This window comes from Falco peregrinus, chromosome 9 (assembly GCF_023634155.1).
Source record: "Falco peregrinus isolate bFalPer1 chromosome 9, bFalPer1.pri, whole genome shotgun sequence".
Classification (NCBI taxonomy): Eukaryota; Metazoa; Chordata; class Aves; order Falconiformes; family Falconidae; genus Falco; species Falco peregrinus.
In genome coordinates this window covers 5,769,495-5,788,220 of record NC_073729.1, presented here as the reverse complement: position 1 = coordinate 5,788,220, position 18,726 = coordinate 5,769,495, and the positions used below count along the sequence as shown (strand labels likewise).

Here is an 18,726-nt window from a genome sequence, read left to right as displayed (position 1 = left end):
GGCATAAGTATTCCAAGGTCTTGGGTTTTTTTCTTTTTTTTTTTTTTTTTTTTTAATTTTAGCAATCGCCACACGAGGGCAGTAAGCCCTGTTTTCTACCGAAGGAATTATTTTTTTCGTTTAGGTTCCGAACGTGTTGCACAAAGTGCTTGTTCAGTAGTGTATGCAGCTGATATTTGCACACTAAGGACCTAATGTGAAGCAATGCAATACCTCACCAAGCCTTCGAAGTTAAGATCATTTTGAGATACTGAATCAAATTCAGTGTTCATGAAAATAAGGACATCTATTAGGGACCAATTATTATGGCCTTTTACAAATGGCATTATTCTAGGGCATGTGATTTTCCCACGGGTATTCTCTCCACAAAGTCATTTTCATGTATTTGTTTCAAAAACCAAAATCTGCCTGCATCAAGTTCATGATTCAAATCGTATTAGCTTCCTAGGAAAGTCACATAAAATCACTTACTGGCAATCACTAACACTTTGCTACAAACATTAGGCCTGCATTACTATATCCTGAGAAACAACTGTTTACTGTTTTCATGAGCTTTGGAAGAAAGCAGTCTCCCCTTGCACTCCGTGATGTTTCACAATATTGCTTTTCCTCACTATTCATTTTAAATCATTCAGAAAAGTATAGTCTTTGAAGGAGAGGTGCAATTTCAGTTCCTTCTCTGACCAGTTAGTTCATCCTATACTGTCATACAGAACACGGAGACTTTTCAGCCCTAGATGCTTTTAATAATTCCACATACTGATGGCTTTCTTGTCTTAGCTATTTTTCCCATGATCCTTCTCTTCCTTCATTAAACTGCAGGAACATATTTCTAGGTAGTGGTATTCTAGTCAGCCAGCAGGTCGTCCATGTAATTCTTAAACTCATTAGCTTACCAGGCACAAATGCAAAGTAGCCTTAGACTTACAGACAACAGGAGTGTAAAGCTCCAGCAGGTAGAACGTGGGGCTTTGCAATAGTCATTCCCTGGCTGCCAGCATTTTGAGAGGCAGCCTGGCAGATATGGCAAGGAAGCTGACCTGCCTACAGGTTAGTAAATAGCCCACAAAGTCATGTGTATTATTTTTTTTTAGGTCCTGGAAAACTTGTTTGCGAAATACTTCGGCAAACTGTGCTTCCAGGCACCTTTTCTTATCTGTTCTCAGCTCTTCATGTGGTTGTGATGTATGTTTTAGATATGTATGGGTAGAACTTGTCCTTGCTGTACAACCACAAAACTGAGCAGAATTACACTGAATTTAACTATTCAGTCAAAAATATGGACAAAGTCCGCTGCATGCTTACATCACTACAAAGAGTCAGCCAAACAGGACAAAAGTACCTGTGCGCTGCTTGGTTTACTTTCTGCTGCCCACCTTGATAGGAGCTGAAGTTAATGTTGGTAAATAGGTTAGTCAAACATTTTGCTGTCTGTAACAATTTTTATTGCTTATTAGGATGGTCTCTGTTAAACATGACTAAATGCTTCAATTTCTCCAGAAACTGAAAAATATTGTAGTGATTTTCTTAGCTACTTACCCACAGAGCCAATCTTTAACCTGCTTATATTTAGGTGAAGAGTGCCATAAACTCCACTGCACCAAGTGTAAAGCATATTTTCCAGACTTGCTTTGCCTTTATATATGTAGATACATCAATGTGCTCAGGAAATATTAAATTATAAATATATAAAGGCAATAAGTTTTGCCAATTAAGTGAGGAAGAAAGATCAACGTGACAAATGGCTTGTTCTGGAAGGGGCTTCCTCATGCAGGGAGGAGAATAAATGGAACAGGAGAACAGAAAACTGTAGAATAAAACAATTACCTAACTAGCTTTTGAACCTGGCAGTTCTCCAGTCTTTAAATAATTTTCCTCCCTAGTAAGGCATTAGTGGTAAAAACTGGCCATTGACTTTGTTGGTGTTGACATCAGTTTCTGATGGGGAAAAAAAAAGGCAAAAAAACCTCCAAACCCCTAGCTTGACGACAGAGGTTTCATGGCAGATGAATGGAAAATTTGGGCTTCTAATTTAAACATTTATGAACATTAACTAAGATCCTGGTTTTGCAGCTGCAGCTTTGAACTTTATAGTTGGGATCCATCTTTGTAACCCTGTATTTAAAGCACAGTATTGGACAGTCTGCTAACTGGTTCATCACCCTGTGCTGCTTCACTCTTGGAGAACCAGGGCTGGTATCAGAATGTTCCCACTGCATCATAGCTGTCTTGGGCAGTTAAAAAATCTCAGCATAACTGTGGGTACTGCCCAATTTGGGTACTATTTATGAATATCTGGCACTGCTTTGATGTCTGTGCTTCCCCCCTTACCCCCACAGTGTTCCTAGAGACCACTTGAGAGGTTATGGCAATGTTTGCTTGCCTTTTAAATGCATGTTTCATCTCTTCCCGGTAAGGATGCAAGAAGATTCCAAGTGTCATCAGGGCCAGCAAAGGCAACAGGGCACAGCAGGAGCTGAAGGGGAAGAAAGTGGATGCCCAGAATCCTGCAACAGAATTCATACAGGCAGAGTGAGGAACTAAATATCTTTATGCAAGGGTTAGCACCATGAATCCACAGAAGAGCTGTGATATTTGCTGCCACAGCAAGCACACAAGCATACCAGAGTATCTGATGAGGAAGATGATCAGGTGCTGAGGGTGCGGAGGGTGCTGAGGCCCAGCAACTGTAGCAAGGATGACACACAGAGCACCATGCCATAGAGGACCTGCCCCCAGCAGCAGCCTGCACACCACTGCTGCAGGTGAGGAGTCGCATCAGTAACCTGGATGTGCAGTATAGCTATGCAGGGAGATTGGAAACTGCTTTTCTTCCAGTGCAATCGTTGTCCATGCCCAAGCTTCACACTTGCTTTCTCCTGTCCTGCTCCAGTTCCTGGAGGATTTTTTTCCTCTTTTTACTCACTCAGCACTCTGCCTCACTTGAGTTGGCTGTACTACAGAAACTAAAGGAAACACATTGCAAATAAATTATGCTTTATTATGGCTGCAGATATAGAAAGATAAGGAAATTAAATAGAAAAGGTACAAAGGTAGATTTTAATTGTGAGTGTGCACTCAGCTTTGACTGAAGACGAGACTTGCATATGCTGCAGACTACAGGGCCTTCAAATCTCTTGGTTATGCATTATACATCTGAAACAAAGTCTATGAAACTGAGCTCATATTGCAGTCTGTTTATGGAAATCTGCTGGTGTTGATAAGGGAGCAACTACAGCACAGACACATGGGCATGAACGTTACAATGAAAATGAGTCCTCTTTCAGGATGTTGCGTAGTTACAATATCCTTTTCTTTCCTGAAATGGTGGTAAGGAAGTCTTTGTAAAAAGTAGCACTATGGATCTCATTTTGATTGCTGTGGCTATGGTGTTCAGCACTGGATACTTCATCTGGCTCGCTTTGGAAATAGCTCTGGCACTGATACTAGATGCCAAGAGAAGAAGGGCAGGGTTGGTCTGACCCAAATTCCCTGTGTTTTCTGGGAGATACTCTGAAATGTAGAGCAAGAAAATCACAAAGCACTAGGCAGAATGGAAGAATATGTCGTCACACAGCTGTACTTGTCACTAAAGAAGGCATATCTGAGTGAACATGACAATTAATAAGTAAAATGCCATCATGAAGTGTGGATGTGCTTCAGTCACCTATGGATGAACTGCTGGCATTTGAAGGGAAAAGTCTACACTGACACAGCAATGCTACGTAACCGACAGCAGTTCTAGTGAGCGTTGCGATGCTTTGGAGTTATATTTTATTTGTTCAAAAGATATGAAAGAAGTGGAAGGGGAATCTTCCAATCCTCTCAGCTGGAGGAGGCATGTAGTCTTTCCTGTGCATTTTGCATTCTGTCTAAAATGGCAAAATCACGTGAAATTAAGGGAAGTTTCTCCTCCTAACTCCCCACCTGCACAGATTGGTTTCTGCATGGACTTCCCACGTACTCTGCTTGTCTTGAACGATGACCACCATTGAGGACCTCACTTTGTCCCTAGAGTAGCAAGGAATTGAACTCACTTCCTTCATTTTAGGCTTAGCCTCTAAACAGCAGTTCCATCTCCTTCAATCTCTGCACACAGTCTAAGAATTACTGTAAGGCACATAATTGTTATACTAGAAATCAAATAAACACAGCTAGTTAATACCGTTGCCCTTGCAGGCCTGTGTGGGTAGTAAACAAACAGCTCTGCTTCCATCTGGTAGATTGCAATAGGAAGTAGTACATACAGTATCTGATGCCCAAAGAGCAAAACAATCTGCAGTACTTAACCCCTTTAGTTATGCCTTGAATTTGAAACTGTTCAGGAAAACAATGCTATCAATTTGTGAGCTACTGTTGGTCTGAGGGACAGATTTTCTATTGACAATAAAAAAAAATATTTTATAAATGGATGTAACAGTGTCTTCCCAAAAGTATCTCCTAGATTCCGTAATATGAACAAACCAGCCTCTAAATAACCTTCCAAATGCTCTCTAAAGAAACCTCTACTCTATGCTAGAAATTATGGTGTGTATTTTCAGGTCAGAGAGTTTTCTTTCTTTTGCAGAGTTTAGGGAGTGTCACAAACACAAGCACTATTAGGTTGCGACATTCACTGTGGCTTTTTCTAACATACCATGACCTTTAGTATTGTATTTTTGACTTGTTCCCTTACCTTAGAAAACTCCCTGCTCCATACTTCCCTTTCAAAGCTTGGCCAGGATCCATTTTGCTACTGTTAACATAACCTTAGGCACATGCTGCGAGGCTTAAGTAATGTCCTTCATACATGGGATGTCATCCACCTTCTCACATCCAGGATGGCATAGGGAGATCCATATTCCTCACCCAATGTGACTGTGAAAGACAAAGCCAGGAGTCATAAACATACAAAGTAAGAGAAAAGAAGTGAAACATCAGGAGAGAAACTAAAACCAGGAGATCTAAAAATCTGTGTGTGGGGCATATCCATCACTTGCTGGGCAATCTCATCTGTATGCCATGGCAGTACTATTCATTTGGCTCTTACTGGTCAATATGTATCAAAAATAATTTGGAAAGACAGTGAATTGTTTAAAATGCGGTGTTTTGAGTACGCAGATGTCATTTAATTTCTTTTGGACTTTTCTGCCACAGATGCTCAGGCACTTTTAGAAAATCTCAGTAGGATTTATCCAGAATTACTTGGCTATAAATTTAACTTTTCCGGAAAAACTTAGGTCACCTGCTAAATTTATGGACGTTTTGGTCAGCAGCGTATTAGATCTATACCTATCCTCATCTCAATGGATATTGATCAGTGCTTGTGTTCACTTGGTCCCCTGGTCCTCTCTTTGGAGGTGATGTTACAATAGGTAAGACTCTCTCAGGGGTACAAAATAGTAATACCAGGCCCTGGGAGCATAACCCTGGCCACGGAGAATTCTTAGATCAGATCTATGGAATTTAGGTGGGTTTTCACCACCTGCAAATTTGTCATTGTGTCATTTCTGAAGCAATAATGCATTACGTACTGGCTAGATGGCATCTACAAGTGTTCACTTTCCAAGGAGATCGTAAAGTCTAGCTAGTTTGACAGAGCACTGAAAAAGTTCACTTGCTTTCGATTTATAAACGCTGAGCAAAACCTGTAACATGTTTTGAGTGATCATTCTGCAATTCCTTAATCAATGAATTCAAACACAAAACACTCATTAAGACACTGAAAGTGAATAATCAGTTCTAAAAAGGATATTGCTTAGAAGAGGGGCATATTTCTTTTCCCAAAATGTCTCACAGATGCTCACTGTATGTTCTCTGCTAGCTCTGGCTGCCACAGGATGGGGTGACAAACCTGTTGACAACTCAGTCAAGTGAGGTTAGTAATATCCATTTTATCTGGTCTAAAAAAAGCAGGGCAAGACATAGCAACTCATTCTGTTCTGGTTAAATATATATTGAATTGCTACTGTATCATCACGAGAAAGTATTTAAGAATGAACAAAGGTCAAGCCGGATCAAAGTCTGAGACATAACTGTGCTGGCAGAGCTCGGTATTGCTTGGTATAACACCGGTGGCTGAGACGATTGAATCATAGCAGTGAGGGCTTGGGAAACAGGAGTGGTCTGGAACACCTAAGAAAAGGAGGCAAGGTGTGGGCATTATTCGTGGTATGTGAAATCACTCAGTGATTTTCACTCATCAGTAATGCGCACTACGCAGTTTTGCAACATCTTGCCCTTGACTAAAAATCCCATACCCTTTTGGACACTGCATTTTGGAAGGATCTTCACTTTTCCTGCATCATCTCGCAGAAAGGTAAATGTGGTCATTTTGTGAGTCTGCACACGTGTATGTGTGTACGCTGTCGAGGCCCTGGGGTTATCTGCCCTCCACCCCTCCTGGGCTTTTGGCTGCCAGACCTCTGGGCCTGTTTAGACACTGGGTGCAGGTGTCTTGAAATGAGCTGTTGGGGGAAGCTGCGCTGCAAGGTCCCAGTGGGGCTCCCCGCTTCGCTTTGGAGTAGCTTTTAAGCTGAGGTTCTCACCCTCGGTGCCTTCCTGCAGCTGTCTTGCACTTGGCTGTGCTCCCTGCTGATCCAAACCCTAATCCCGACAGTTTTCCAGCTTGACAATCCTGGACTTGCCTCATCACTGAAGATCTAATGATCTGGCCAACCCTGTTTGTTGTCACCAGACCTGTCTTGCTCACCTTGTTCAGGTGCCATGGGAAGGTGCCCTGCACACACTTACCTACAAAAAGTTACATTATGGGGCTGTTCTACACTTCACTTACAACAGATTTGGTTTGCCACTCAGGCTATCAACAGTAAGTTGGTCTGAGACACTGACTTGCCCTGTGCTTACATCCTAACTATGAAGTGGAAACCTTCATTTTCAAGTATCATGGGAGATAACAGGAAGGAAAAAACCCAAATGGTCTTGGTTCTGTTTAAAATGAAACTGCAGTGGTGTTTTGACTAGCAAGCAGACTGGGAAAATATCTGCCCAAGCAACTAAGACTGCACCCGGTAAATTTGTGCTCTGAAGGTCTTGAATAATTCAATTTCAATAAGCAGAATAATTCTGTTTCAAGACAACAAAGAGAATTGCTTGTCTATATTAAAACTGCGTGACTTAAGCAACTTGAGAAACCAAATTAATTCAAAAATATACACCAAAACAGAACAACACAAAATTTCACTGGAGATAGCCAGGTTTCCAGACCAGATCCATGTTAAAGCCATAGTAGTTTGTCATCATTAAAATCTGTTCAAAAATAGACAAGTGTAAATATAACGAAAGATTGGTGTAGCGGTTAAGAAAAGCTGCTACAGATAAGCTGTGCTGCATGTACAGAAGCCAGGAAGTCTTGAATGCCTGGGGTAAGATAACCAAATGTATTTAATCCAAGAGCTACATATCCATCGTGGTAAACTGACATTATTTCAGTCTGCTGCAGTACAGATAAATGTGGCCTGTCATTGATTAGTTTGATTTCTTTGGATTACAAGAGTCAAAATTAATCTACTAGGGAGGTCTTACAGCACCAAGCACATGTTCTCTGTGCTGATCGTACTCATAATTTTTTCAAAATTAAAAATACATAATTTACAGAAGAAAAATTGACTGACTTTTGCTGAGCTGTGCAACTTTGCTACAGAAGCACAGGCCACACTGCAGGCCTGCAGATAACTGCAGTTACAGCCATGAGAGGCAGAATCACCCTACACCCCTAGCTGAAGAAACATGGTTATCAGAGAAGACAGAGCACTTTGGCACAGTGAAGACACACACAGGATGGTCTCACAGAAGCATCTAACTTGCTCCTTGTGGGTTAATGCATGAATGGAGCCTGACCTAGGTGTCAGCGTCAGGACCACTGGGAGCTGCTCACAGGATTTCCTTCTGTAAGGTTTACATTTGCCAGCTAAATAGAGCCATGTCAGGTTTGGCTAAGTTACAATAATTACAGCCGTACCTAACGCAATACTTGTCATGTCTTTACTAAGGTTAGCTGCAGGGGGTTTGGAAGTTATGTTAAAGTAAGCACTCTATCTGGGTGCTCCCTAATTCATGAATGCTTGCACAATTATTGGGAAATCAAAGCAATTAACACCAACACGTGTTCCCCTCTGACTGATTTGCTGTGTAGATGAAAATGTTGGCTGGGGAATTAAGATATGGATGAAACTCCTGGTAAAACAAACACGAGCAGATTTGGTTTATTTTTTCAATATTTGAAAGGTAAAAGGTACCTGGAAGATAAAACTCAAGACCTGACAAGACATTTTAGGTTGCCTTTGTGCATGATGAAAAACTTGCAGATGTTTTTTTCTTTTTAAGCTATTAATTACCTTCTTGCAACTTTACAAATTAATTCCTATCTGCTATTGCTAAAAATATGTAAATGTGAATGCTACCAAATGTGGGCATGTAGCTGGGTTTGTATTGATTTATTCTTTTGTCCTGTTTCTCCCCTTGCTAATACTAACAGACCTAAATCCCTCTTCTTTTCCTCCTCCTTCTCTTGCTTTCTTCTATGTGTCCTTCTGAAACAATAACATCTTAAAATTGCATCATTAGGCACAGAACACTAGAAGGGAAAATTCTGACCAGAAGTGGGGTTTTCTTTCCATTGACATTGCATGACCTTAAGGGTAAGGGAGAGCCTTAGTGTCTGTAGTGTCCGTGCTTCTGGATTTGGTCATATGTTTGTGTCTTTTGGAGCCTTCAGACACATCCAGGAAATTGCAGCAGGCAGGAGTGTGTGGCTGGGTGGGTCTGCCCACAAAGGAAAAATGGATGAATCCCAACGCGTACTAGCTCAAAGAAGAGACTTCATACTGGCACCGCTGCAGTCTGACAGGCCATGACCTCCTTTTGGGACAGAGCAGTCTTCCTGCTGTTATCATACTGAAATTAAACAGAGCATCAGATATTCAAGCTGTGAGCTCTTGAAAGTGACCAGCCCATTAAAATTTTTTATTAAAAATTACTCATTTCCAGCTGAGTGCCATTCTGCCCAGAGACTAACATGCATGCTTTCATTTGAATTACTTGCATGATTCTGCATTTTTTTAAAGAATAGAATTATTTTTGCTGACATGTATTGAGTGTACTCATTTCCTTCAAATCCCAGTATCTGCTGGAGCAGAGCAGACTGGCTGGGCCTTCCCAGGGAGGCTGTCTTGGCTCCACGGCTGCACCCCGAACCTCCAGCTCAGGGTTCCCCTGCTGAGGGGCTAGCACTGAAAGCTGTTGCTGGCCCACACCTTCCCTGGGCAGCCCCAACCCAGCCCCACCAACACGGGAGCTCTGCATTTGTGCTGCCCCCTAAGAACCTCGCTCGCCTGTCGCCTCACTGTAGCCAGAGCCCAGGTTCGACAGAAAGGCGCCAGTGAGGGCTCCCTTGCAGAGGGGGCCAGGAGTGAGAGTCATCGTCGGGCCTCACCTCCCCTTGGAAACCCCTTCCCAGCCCCACCAACCCTGCCGCTCCGCACCTGCGCTGACACCTGACTCTCAGCCTTGCCAGAGCCCATCTTGAAGGAGCTCTTGAAGGAGCCATCGCCTAGGGCTCCCACACAGAAGGGGGACCGAAAGCTGTTCGTAAAGTCGTTTTTTCTCGGCAGCCCCTTCACGGCGCCACCAAGCAGAGCCCCCCCGCGCCCCGTTTCCCACCGTGCACCTTTCCCCCCACACATTTGCACCCCCAGGGCCTCTCCTCGCAGCCCCGGAGCCCCCTTCCCCACGGCGCCCGCGTCCCAGCCCACTCCCGCAGCCCCCAGCCCACATCCCCTCAGCTCCCCGCAAGACGCCCCTCGGCCCCGCCCCGGGCTCCCCACCAATCACGCAGCGCGCCCCGCCCTCCCCGCCTATCAGAGCCCACCTCCCTTCCCGCCTCCGTTCCGCCCACACGGGCCGCTCCTGCGGCCCCGTCCCGGCCCCGCCCCCCTTCCGCCGACAGCCAATGGGGGCGCGGGCGGCAAGCCCGGCTCTGGCAGGCTGCGCGAGGGAGCGGCCGCGCCTCACTCGCCGCTCTGCTCGCTCCGGCCCGGCCCGCCCCGCCTGAGCGCCGGTTACCGCCATTCTCTCGGCAGGTGGGTGGCGGCGGGCGGCTGCGGGGCGCAAGTCCTCCATCGCCGGCTTTCCCAGCGCGGCTCGGCTTAGCTCCGCCGTCTGCAGGCGGGGGGCTCCGGGGGAACGGGGTAGGGGGCAGCGACGGGCCGTGGTTTCCTCCGTGTCCGGCTGATTCACTGCGGGCTGCCGCTCCGCCCCTTCCCCGCCACCCTGCGCCTGGGCGCTGAGGGACGGCGAGACCGGGCTCGCTCGGTCTGTTTTTAGCTTAATAATTATTTTCATTGGGCGAGCGCGAAGTTCTGTGGTAAATGTGCGAGTGCGGTGGGTGCTGCCCCCTGCGCGGGGCTGGAGGGAAGGGTGCAGCCGCCGGGGGGGGCGGCCGGAGGGGGCCGGGAGCGCCCCGGGAAGGCACGGTGCCCGCGGCGTCCCGCTGGCGTCTGTCCCCGGCCTCGGGGTTCGGTAGTGCCGCAGAGCGGGGCGGGGGTGGCGGCGGGGAGCGGTGGCACGCAGTGACACGGGGGCGCTCGCTGCAGCTACGCCGCCTGAAGCACGGTGGCTTGGGTGACCCGCTGCACCGACCCACCGGCGGTACGAGCCCCGGCTGTGGCGGTGGGGTCGGGGCGCCTACGTCCTGACCGGTGCGTGTGAGACACTAGTCCCTGTGCTCGTGTGACTGCAGGCGGTGACACCTATAGCAGCCGCAGTCCCTGCAAACTGCTCTTGAGATAAACACAGATGGAAAACGTTACGCTTTGTTCATGGCCTGGCAGGTTTACCGAATGAGGATGCAGATCAGACTTGTTGCAAAAGGTTAAGATCGTTGCAGCATCTTGGAACTTTCATTTTCTTGCCTCATTTTCGTACAGCTTTCGTGTTTTGTGCTATGTTTTCTGGTCGAGGCCAGAAAAAAAAAAATCGAACTAAAATATGACTCTGGTTATAACAGTTCTATACTAGTGTTGATGGAACTGTAATGGGAAGCAGCTTTTTTTGGAAAGAGAAAGGTGCAAAGCAGGATCAAGACAAATATCTCATTCTTCCTCTTACCTGGCAATTTGTCAGCACTTAAAGGACAATTGTATTGAAATTGCAAGTTTAGCAAAGATTACTGTTCAGAAACCTGCTCGCTTCCTTATCACAGTTTATAGGAATGTAAGCACTGAGAACGAGGAAGGTCTCATCCTTTTGTTTTCCTTTCCTTAAACAATTACATTTTCCTGAGTGTCTGACCTCTTCAATTTCCAGATCTACAAGCTGTGCTATGTGATTTCTGACCATTATGAACGGGTGTTATATAAAAAAAAGTATTGTAGTCCTCAGTGGTAATTGGCAGGTTCTCTTCCTGTTGTAAGCCTATCGATATAAAGTGGTAATTATTAATTTGTAGTGGCACAGGCGATAACGTAGGTGAGTGTGGTGTGGATCTGTATAAATGTAATTTAGCATGATTATGCAGGTATTGGGGCTCTGTCATAGCCGTGACTTGCTGTGAAAGAGAAGTTGATCTGAGGGCTGTTTAGAGTTTTGAGGTGTTGTAGCCTTGCTTCAAGAGCTTCTTCCAGGAAGAAAACGTTACTTTTGGGTAAAGAAAACCGGGACATCAAACAGCCGAGGCTCTTTAGCCCGGAGAAGCAGAACAGAAACCGCCGAGCTGCACAAGCGAATACGCCCCTTTTCTCTGCTACCTCTGCCATACACTCTGCTGCCTTCATCGCTTTGCCTTCCTCTACGGCAGCCCTAGCGCGGGGCGGGCAGCGCCTTCCCGGCAGGGCCGCCCCCGCCTCCGCGCTGCCGCTGGCCTGCGCGGCGCTGCGGCGGCGCGACCTTTCACCCACTTCCCGGGAGCGGTCACGTGGGCGCGCGGGGGGGCGGGCGCCGGGGGTGCCCCGCGCCTCCCGCCTTCTGACCCCGCGGCGGGGGCAGCACCCGCAAACGCAAACGGATGCGAGGTGTGGGGCGATGGGCGCCTGGCTGGGGGGGGTGGGTGTGTGTGTTTCTGCCCGCGGGCGGCTCGCAATGTCGGACCCCCAGCCCGACTGCTTTTGGGAAATCCTGGGTAAAAAGCGACTTCAATGAATGCTTGCATTAAAAAAAAAAAAACAAAAACCCAACAAACAAACAAGAAAACCCCAAACCTGTGATTTATTTTATATTCCAGCCCTATTGTCTTTGTCCTGCAGCGTGCTGCATCACAGTCCTGAACTCCGCATGTTCAGAAAAACAAGCTCTAAACGACTGAAAATCATCCCTCTTTTTCTATGCCTAGGTTAACTTTAGTTTGGATGGTCAATTTAAATATTTGCAAAATGTTTGGAACTGGTTCTTCAGTCTTTCGACCTTAAACAGGCTGAAAGACCTTGTTCGGGTCTTTCATCCTTGTACAGTAAATGATCATTGAACTACCGAGAGAGCAATCCATTCAGTTTGCCTTCAGCCACCAAACATTGTTTCCATCTTCCAGGATCTTGAGTCCTACGATGTGACATCTTGCATGCCTCATAAGAGTCCTGCCATTCCAGAAATGTTTGTTGTTACAGAGAAGATTATAGTTCTTCTTTACTGCATGAACATAGAATCTCATTAGTGCAAAGGGAGGGAGAAGGATAAAACCTGTATAATCTAAATGCCTAGGTGTATGTCTTTTATAGCAGTGTTAAAAAGAAATGACCCAGATCTAGAGCCTAGTTTTTGGGGGGTGGGGAGTTTTCTGCATGGTATGATAACGGTGCAGTGTTTTAGTTTTGTATGCTTGTCTCTTACTCAGCAAGCTTATTCTGAATTTCTAGAAGGTCAGAGGAGGTAGCTTGTGGGGAAGTTACAATATAACATGTATTGCAGTAGAAACTAGAATACTCTAAAAGGTCTAGGAACAGTATAGTGTGTCCTACCCTGTATAAGGGAAATAACTGTAAATAATGACAGTTGTAAATGTTTCTGTTTTGATTACAGTTGTGGATACACGTCACTGTTTTGTTTGGGTTTTTTTTGGAAGTGTACCTTTTGGGAACCATCTTTTAGAGAAGCATGCTGTTTGGAAGAGGAGAGAGGCTGTATGATCCAGAAACTGTAGAGATTAATATTCCTTACTGTTAGCCTAGTAATTAGCATGTCGTCTGCTAGAGCTGGTCTGCTCTACTTCTCTGCCTGGCTGTTGCCAGTTTGATCAGGTGAGAAGACAACTCACTGTGGCTTTTCTTCTGGAAGTGCCAGAGAAAACAGCCTGTTCGGTGAATATCTCTCCAAGAAATCTTGATGGCACCTGTGTTGAGTGTAAGGCAGTTAAAAGCCTGCAGGAAAACACTTGGATGTCTTAAGCTGAAACTAGCGTTGGAGTTTCTCCCCTGAGATCACCATGTTTATCACACTAGTTAGCAATTGCTAGTTTGAGCCCTCAGAAAGGACTCAGTGGGTAGCAAAGGAACTTTCTTTTGCTCCACAGTTCTTTGCCATCTCAGACCTGTTAAATGAAGACATAGATGCAGATAATACATTCACCCAGTGTAACGGAAAAAAGTGTTTCAGACTGCTGTTTGTGACTAATCTTTCCATTGCCATCGGTTTTTCTAAAATGGTTCCAGTCTGATCCAGTCCCTTCTGAGCAGCTGAAAGCTGTGTGTGAATCAAAGCTCAAACTGTTTTTCTTTCTGTTTCAGAGCTACAACTGACTGCTTGCCATTGCGGTAGTGTAATGTCTGTTAGGAGCTAGCAGCATTGAAATGAATCTGTCTCTCAGTGTGTCCTAACCTATTCAAGATCCCAGCAGCAGTGAGCTTGCAGGACAGAAGATCTCTGTGTGACAACTAGATCTCAAGTCTGCTGTTGAAGGAAGACAGCTGTTCAGGTATACTTATGTTTATTTCATTAGTCTGTTTGTTTTCTCTCTTCACTTCCATACATACCTGTTGTTCCAGCTTACCCCTTGGGAAGGGGATAAAGAGATTGGCCCAAGATTCCAAAGGAAGTGCCTGCAGAGGCTAGCTGATATTCACCCACAGGTGATCTTGGAAAATTGCTGAGGACAGGACACAAGTTGGTACGTTTGTTAGTGGGACAGCAAGTTACTGCAAACCCTGTAGTTGTTCTGATTTCCAACTGTCTGCTGTGGGTGAAGTTTGCAGTAGGTCCCAGTGTTGCTGTACCTGGGTAAATACTTGTATTCAGTTCACCACCTTGGCTTGAACCACAGGATTTGTTCATTTTTTCAGATGTGAGGAATCCTTTAAGACATTTGCAGTTCCAAAGGACCACAGCTGTCAGTTGCAGGTGAGGCTGGGAAAGATTGGAGCTGATGATTAGCAGTAACCAAAGACAAGAACTTGAAATTTAATGTCAAATGGCGGCTGTTGGAGGAGAGGCTTCTGTCTCTTCAAGCTGCTTCAGTCGTGGCATAGTAATTTTACTTTGGAGACCATATGAGAGGGAACTGCCTCGTGAACAACAGGTTCGGCTTTTAGGAGGCTTAAACTGGTTTTAGCATGTGTCAGTCACAACTAAAATGGCATGAGAGAACCTGTCCGTTTAACTTTGTGTTTGTCAGAAGAGATTATAATTGAATGAATGGTATATTAATTCAAGTTTTAAAGGAGAGCTGTTCTTTGGTTTCTCTTTTATTTCTATGTCGTAGTCATTAGGTTCATCTGAGAAGCCCTGTTGTGTGAATTTAATCCACGTGGCTATCGCACAGAAATGATTTGGCTTCACTCCTCTCAGATTTGTCTTAATGATTTTGTGTCTGTAGAACATTATTAGTCATTATAAGGTAGCTGAGTTATTGTTAAGACTTGAGACCAGCAAGTATCAGTGTCTTTTGATATGCTGAAGCATGTTTAGATGTTATTGAAAGTTAGTATGCAAGGAAGCTATTTAGAAATAGAAATTCTCAAGAACAGTATCTGGTTCATCTTTATAGCAGGTTCAGAAGTCAGTACCTTGCAGAATATCACATGAACGATGAATAAGCTCTCTACTCTTTCTGAGGCTTTGATATCTTGTTTCCTTTTTACAGAAGAGCAGTATACGCTGCAGGAATGTGACATTAGCTGGTAGAATATGCAAGAAACGGAACAGGAGAGAGGTCTTTTATACTGCTTACTTTCAATCAAATTTTTTTCAATCAAAACCTTAATGTGCTTTCAAAGGCATAGAACTCTAGACAACTTTGATCTTTGTTTGGATTTCTGTTAAAGCAAAAGCTTTAGCTTTAGTTTTAGCTGTGTATCAAAGGACCACCAGATGAACATGACGGAAAGTGTTTTTGGCATCCTTCTAGCATTCTCTGGTTAGCTGCCTTACTGAATTGACCCGCTAGCATTAGGCAGAATTCTGGTATCTATGTCAGATAGTGGTGGGGAAGCAGTCACTCACGTAAGAGTGGATGGGACCTTGAGTTCCTGAGTCAGTGCTGGATGCTGCTGTACAGCATATACTTGAGTGTGTGGAACTATTGCATTTATAGAAAACTTCATGAAAACACTTAACTGAAGTCACACTTGGTTTATTGTTGATAATATGGGCTTTCTTAATTTGATAGGAAAGGTCAATGTTTCCTCTAGATAGACATGTATACCTGTAACATTCAATTCCAAGGGCTTATTTTTTATCAGGAGTTTGTACTGTTTCCCACTGTGTCACTGCAGTATACGTGGCACTTAAGTTCAGCTCCCGAAATCTACCTGCTGCCTTAAGACTAGCAGAGTCTCATTGGACGGTGTATTGGTATTTAAAATACCAGTGTACATTTAAAAACCTTGTATAATGACATACTAGTGCTCTTCAGTGAGAGCAACATTACCAGAACAATGTTAAAAAATTCAGATGAATCATTGTCTGAAAAGTTTATGCAAAATCTGTAAAAATTCTACTGCTGCAAAATCTACCCTCTTTTCCCCTCCAAACTAACAGTACATTTTTGTCAGTTGCAGAAAATTAGCTCCTTTTGAATGTCTGACTGCTACTACCAGTTTGGCTTCCAAGGTGTGCCATTCATTTAAAGCAATTGAAGCACAGGATTTCTTGTTCAGGCCTTAACTGTTGTAAAGTAAGTTTATTTTTTGAAGCAGATCTATTATGAAAACTGCTACATTAAATTTCCTAAAGCATCTCTGCTATGTATACTGTTCAAACTGTGTAAAAAAAAATATAGGTTTGATGCCTCAAGCCCTTAATCCTCCTAGTGGCTCTTCACTAGACTCTCTCTCTAGTAGTTTCATTTCTCTTACTGGGGAGCCCAGTACTGGACACAGTATTCAAGATGGAGCCTCACCAGTGCTGAGCGGAAGGGAAGAGTCACCTCCCTCAACCTGGTGGCAACATTCCTCCTAGTGCACCCCGGGATTCTGTTAGCCGCCTTTGCGGCAAGGACATCTTGCTGGCTTGTGTGAAGCTGCTCTCCAGCCAGTCAGTCTCCAGTGTGTACTGGTGTATGGTGCAGGACTTTCCAGTTCTTTGTTGAACTGAATAATGTTTCAGCCTGCCTATTTCTCCAGCCTGTCAAGGTCCGTCTGGATGGCAGTGAAATCCTCTGGTCTATCCCTAGCCGCTCCTGTCTGTTTCAGTCCCTGTACCTGTAAATCCATCTGCAGTTTGGTTCTTTTTTACTGTCTTCAACTTTTAAAATATGATTTACAGCTACTGCTTGTGCATCAAACATCTGGAAGGGTGTCAAATTGATAGGCTTCAGAGCCTCTGCAGAATTCAGACAGGTGAAGACTTGATGAATGTTACAAAGACAACTACTCTTAAAAAAATTTTTTTAAAGACTCTAACCCTTTCCATTTGTGTAAGATGATATCTTGCCGCTTGATATAAGTGTTTAGTACACTTTTTGGTTTGAAGAACCATATTTGCATGAGTCTTTGTCAACAAACCCCAAAAAATCAAGCAACCTTGATTATCTGTAGATTGCATCTACTTCTGGGATGGCTGTACAGATCAGTGTTGCCATTAAACCGTAGCTGGTGGCAAAGCGTGGAAGTAAATTGACGTGCTAGCAAGTTATTTTAGGATGTTGGCACTGGCTTTGCTGTACTTCACTACCTACCACTTCATCGCAAGCGCACTTTCTAAGCAAAATTAGCTGCCATAGGGTGGTCGGAATTACTTTGTGTATGTGGTACTGAAGGCTTGTACTGACGGGAGCATCAGTAACAGCAATTTAAAATTCAGAATAATGCATGAAGAGACTTGGGTGCACATCTTGGTGTTTGGAATTCTCTTGCTTTTAGTTTAGTATCTGGTGTGAAATCAACAGATTTGAGCATCAACAATTATTCATTAATCTGTGTAAAACAATGCATTCATAGTTTTGGCTTTCTAGGAGAGTAGAAGATGCAAATTTCTATAGTAATAACGTCAAAAGCTGAGAGAAAATACTTGATACTTGATCACTGTCTCAGCACAAACACAGTGCAGGTGTTCTAGTGTTTTATTACTGACTCTGATTTCGTTAAGTCTGTCCTCAGACTGATGGAATTTGGTGGTCTATCCTCAAGTGTCAAAATACGTTAACAAATGAACATAGAAATGAAACTTTTTGAATGTCTGTTTTCTTCCAAAAGCTGAAGCAAACTGATTTCCTGAAGGGAGATCTGATGTGTGGACAATGACATACTGCAGAAAACTTCTTCAATGGTTCCAATACTTAAGTTTCAGAATTAAGTCTTTTAAGAGAACTTGAGAGCTCCGGAATTTTTTCCTGTTCTGTATGTCTGCTTTTAACATTCAAACAGTAATTCTTAATACCTTTGCTTGTTGATAGAAATGGAATTCCCCCTTGCCCTGCTTCTCTTTGGAAAAAAAACCCACCTGTTTTGGGGACAGACAAAGACATTGGGGCACTTGCCTGGTTTTGCAAGACCTTCAGAGTTCAAGGTGTCCAGCTTTAAATGGGAATCTTATTTCCTAACTAAAATTTGGTTTGATATACTTTCAACTGGTAGCTCTCAACATTCCATCTTGAAAACTTCTTTAAACAATGTAATTGTAAATGATTTAGTATCACACTCTTCTCACCAGTCTCTATTTCTATTTGAAACCTTAGCAGTAAGCTAAATTTTCAAGTTGTTAGTTTATTTTAAGAAAGTAGCGATGAATTCTTCAAGGTCAGGTTTCTGGTTGTTGAGGTTTTTGGTGGTTGTTTTGTGTGAGGTTTTTTGTTTTGTGGATGTTTTGTTGGGTTTTTTTACGTGCTGGAAGGAACTTGGCAGGAGTCGGAGACACTACCTATGTGATAAGGTGCTTCTCATTGCTTTATTGTTGGTACCATGCCTGTGCATGAAGTTATGAGGGCTTCCAGGCGCCTCTGAATTCAGAACTGCCATCATACTTCAAGATGCATCATGTTCTAGCTTTTAGCATAGGGACATGTAATGCTGCAAGTCTGTCCATCTATGAATAACCTGCGGTTTGAGTGCTGTGGGGTGGTATGTAGCAATGTACTTGGAGAAACTGCATGCAGTAGTCACTGCTTTACCAAAAAAACTGTCAACCTTTGATTGTCGCAGCAGAATAATAGGAGAGAATTGTTTTGTGAGCTTAGTTTGGTTACTGACAGGTGTATGCCCTGTATACAAGAGCTAATCTATAAATAGATGTCAGAAATCTGTGAGGAGAGCATTGAACTAAATTGTTGGGGTAGCTGGCAAGCGAGAGTCATAGAATTAAGTCTTT

The 18,726-nt window shown here is 43.9% G+C and overlaps 1 protein-coding gene and 1 long non-coding RNA gene across 12 annotated transcripts in view; one reads left to right on the top strand and one right to left on the bottom strand.

Moving 5' to 3' along the window:
* Positions 1-772: 772 nt before the first annotated feature.
* On the bottom strand, positions 773-9,598 carry LOC114011841 (uncharacterized). Its single transcript, XR_008748809.1, has 3 exons — positions 8,596-9,598; positions 3,928-6,114; positions 773-2,966 (listed from the first exon to the last, which is right to left on the bottom strand). It is a non-coding gene; the product is annotated as an uncharacterized LOC114011841 (long non-coding RNA).
* Positions 9,599-9,938: 340 nt separating this feature from the next.
* The window catches only part of CPT1A (carnitine palmitoyltransferase 1A), a 43,445-nt gene continuing 34,657 nt past the window's right edge, over positions 9,939-18,726 (top strand). For 2 of the 11 annotated variants that reach the window (XM_055813607.1, XM_055813611.1), the window contains exons 1-2: positions 9,941-10,079; positions 13,713-13,900. The gene's annotated coding sequence lies outside the window, so the exon portion shown is untranslated. Of the gene's footprint in view, positions 10,080-13,712; positions 13,901-13,970; positions 14,093-14,264; positions 14,323-15,974; positions 16,097-18,726 lie in introns of all 11 variants that reach the window. The other 9 variants (XM_055813606.1, XM_055813610.1, XM_055813609.1 and 6 more) reach the window with 9 other exon arrangements.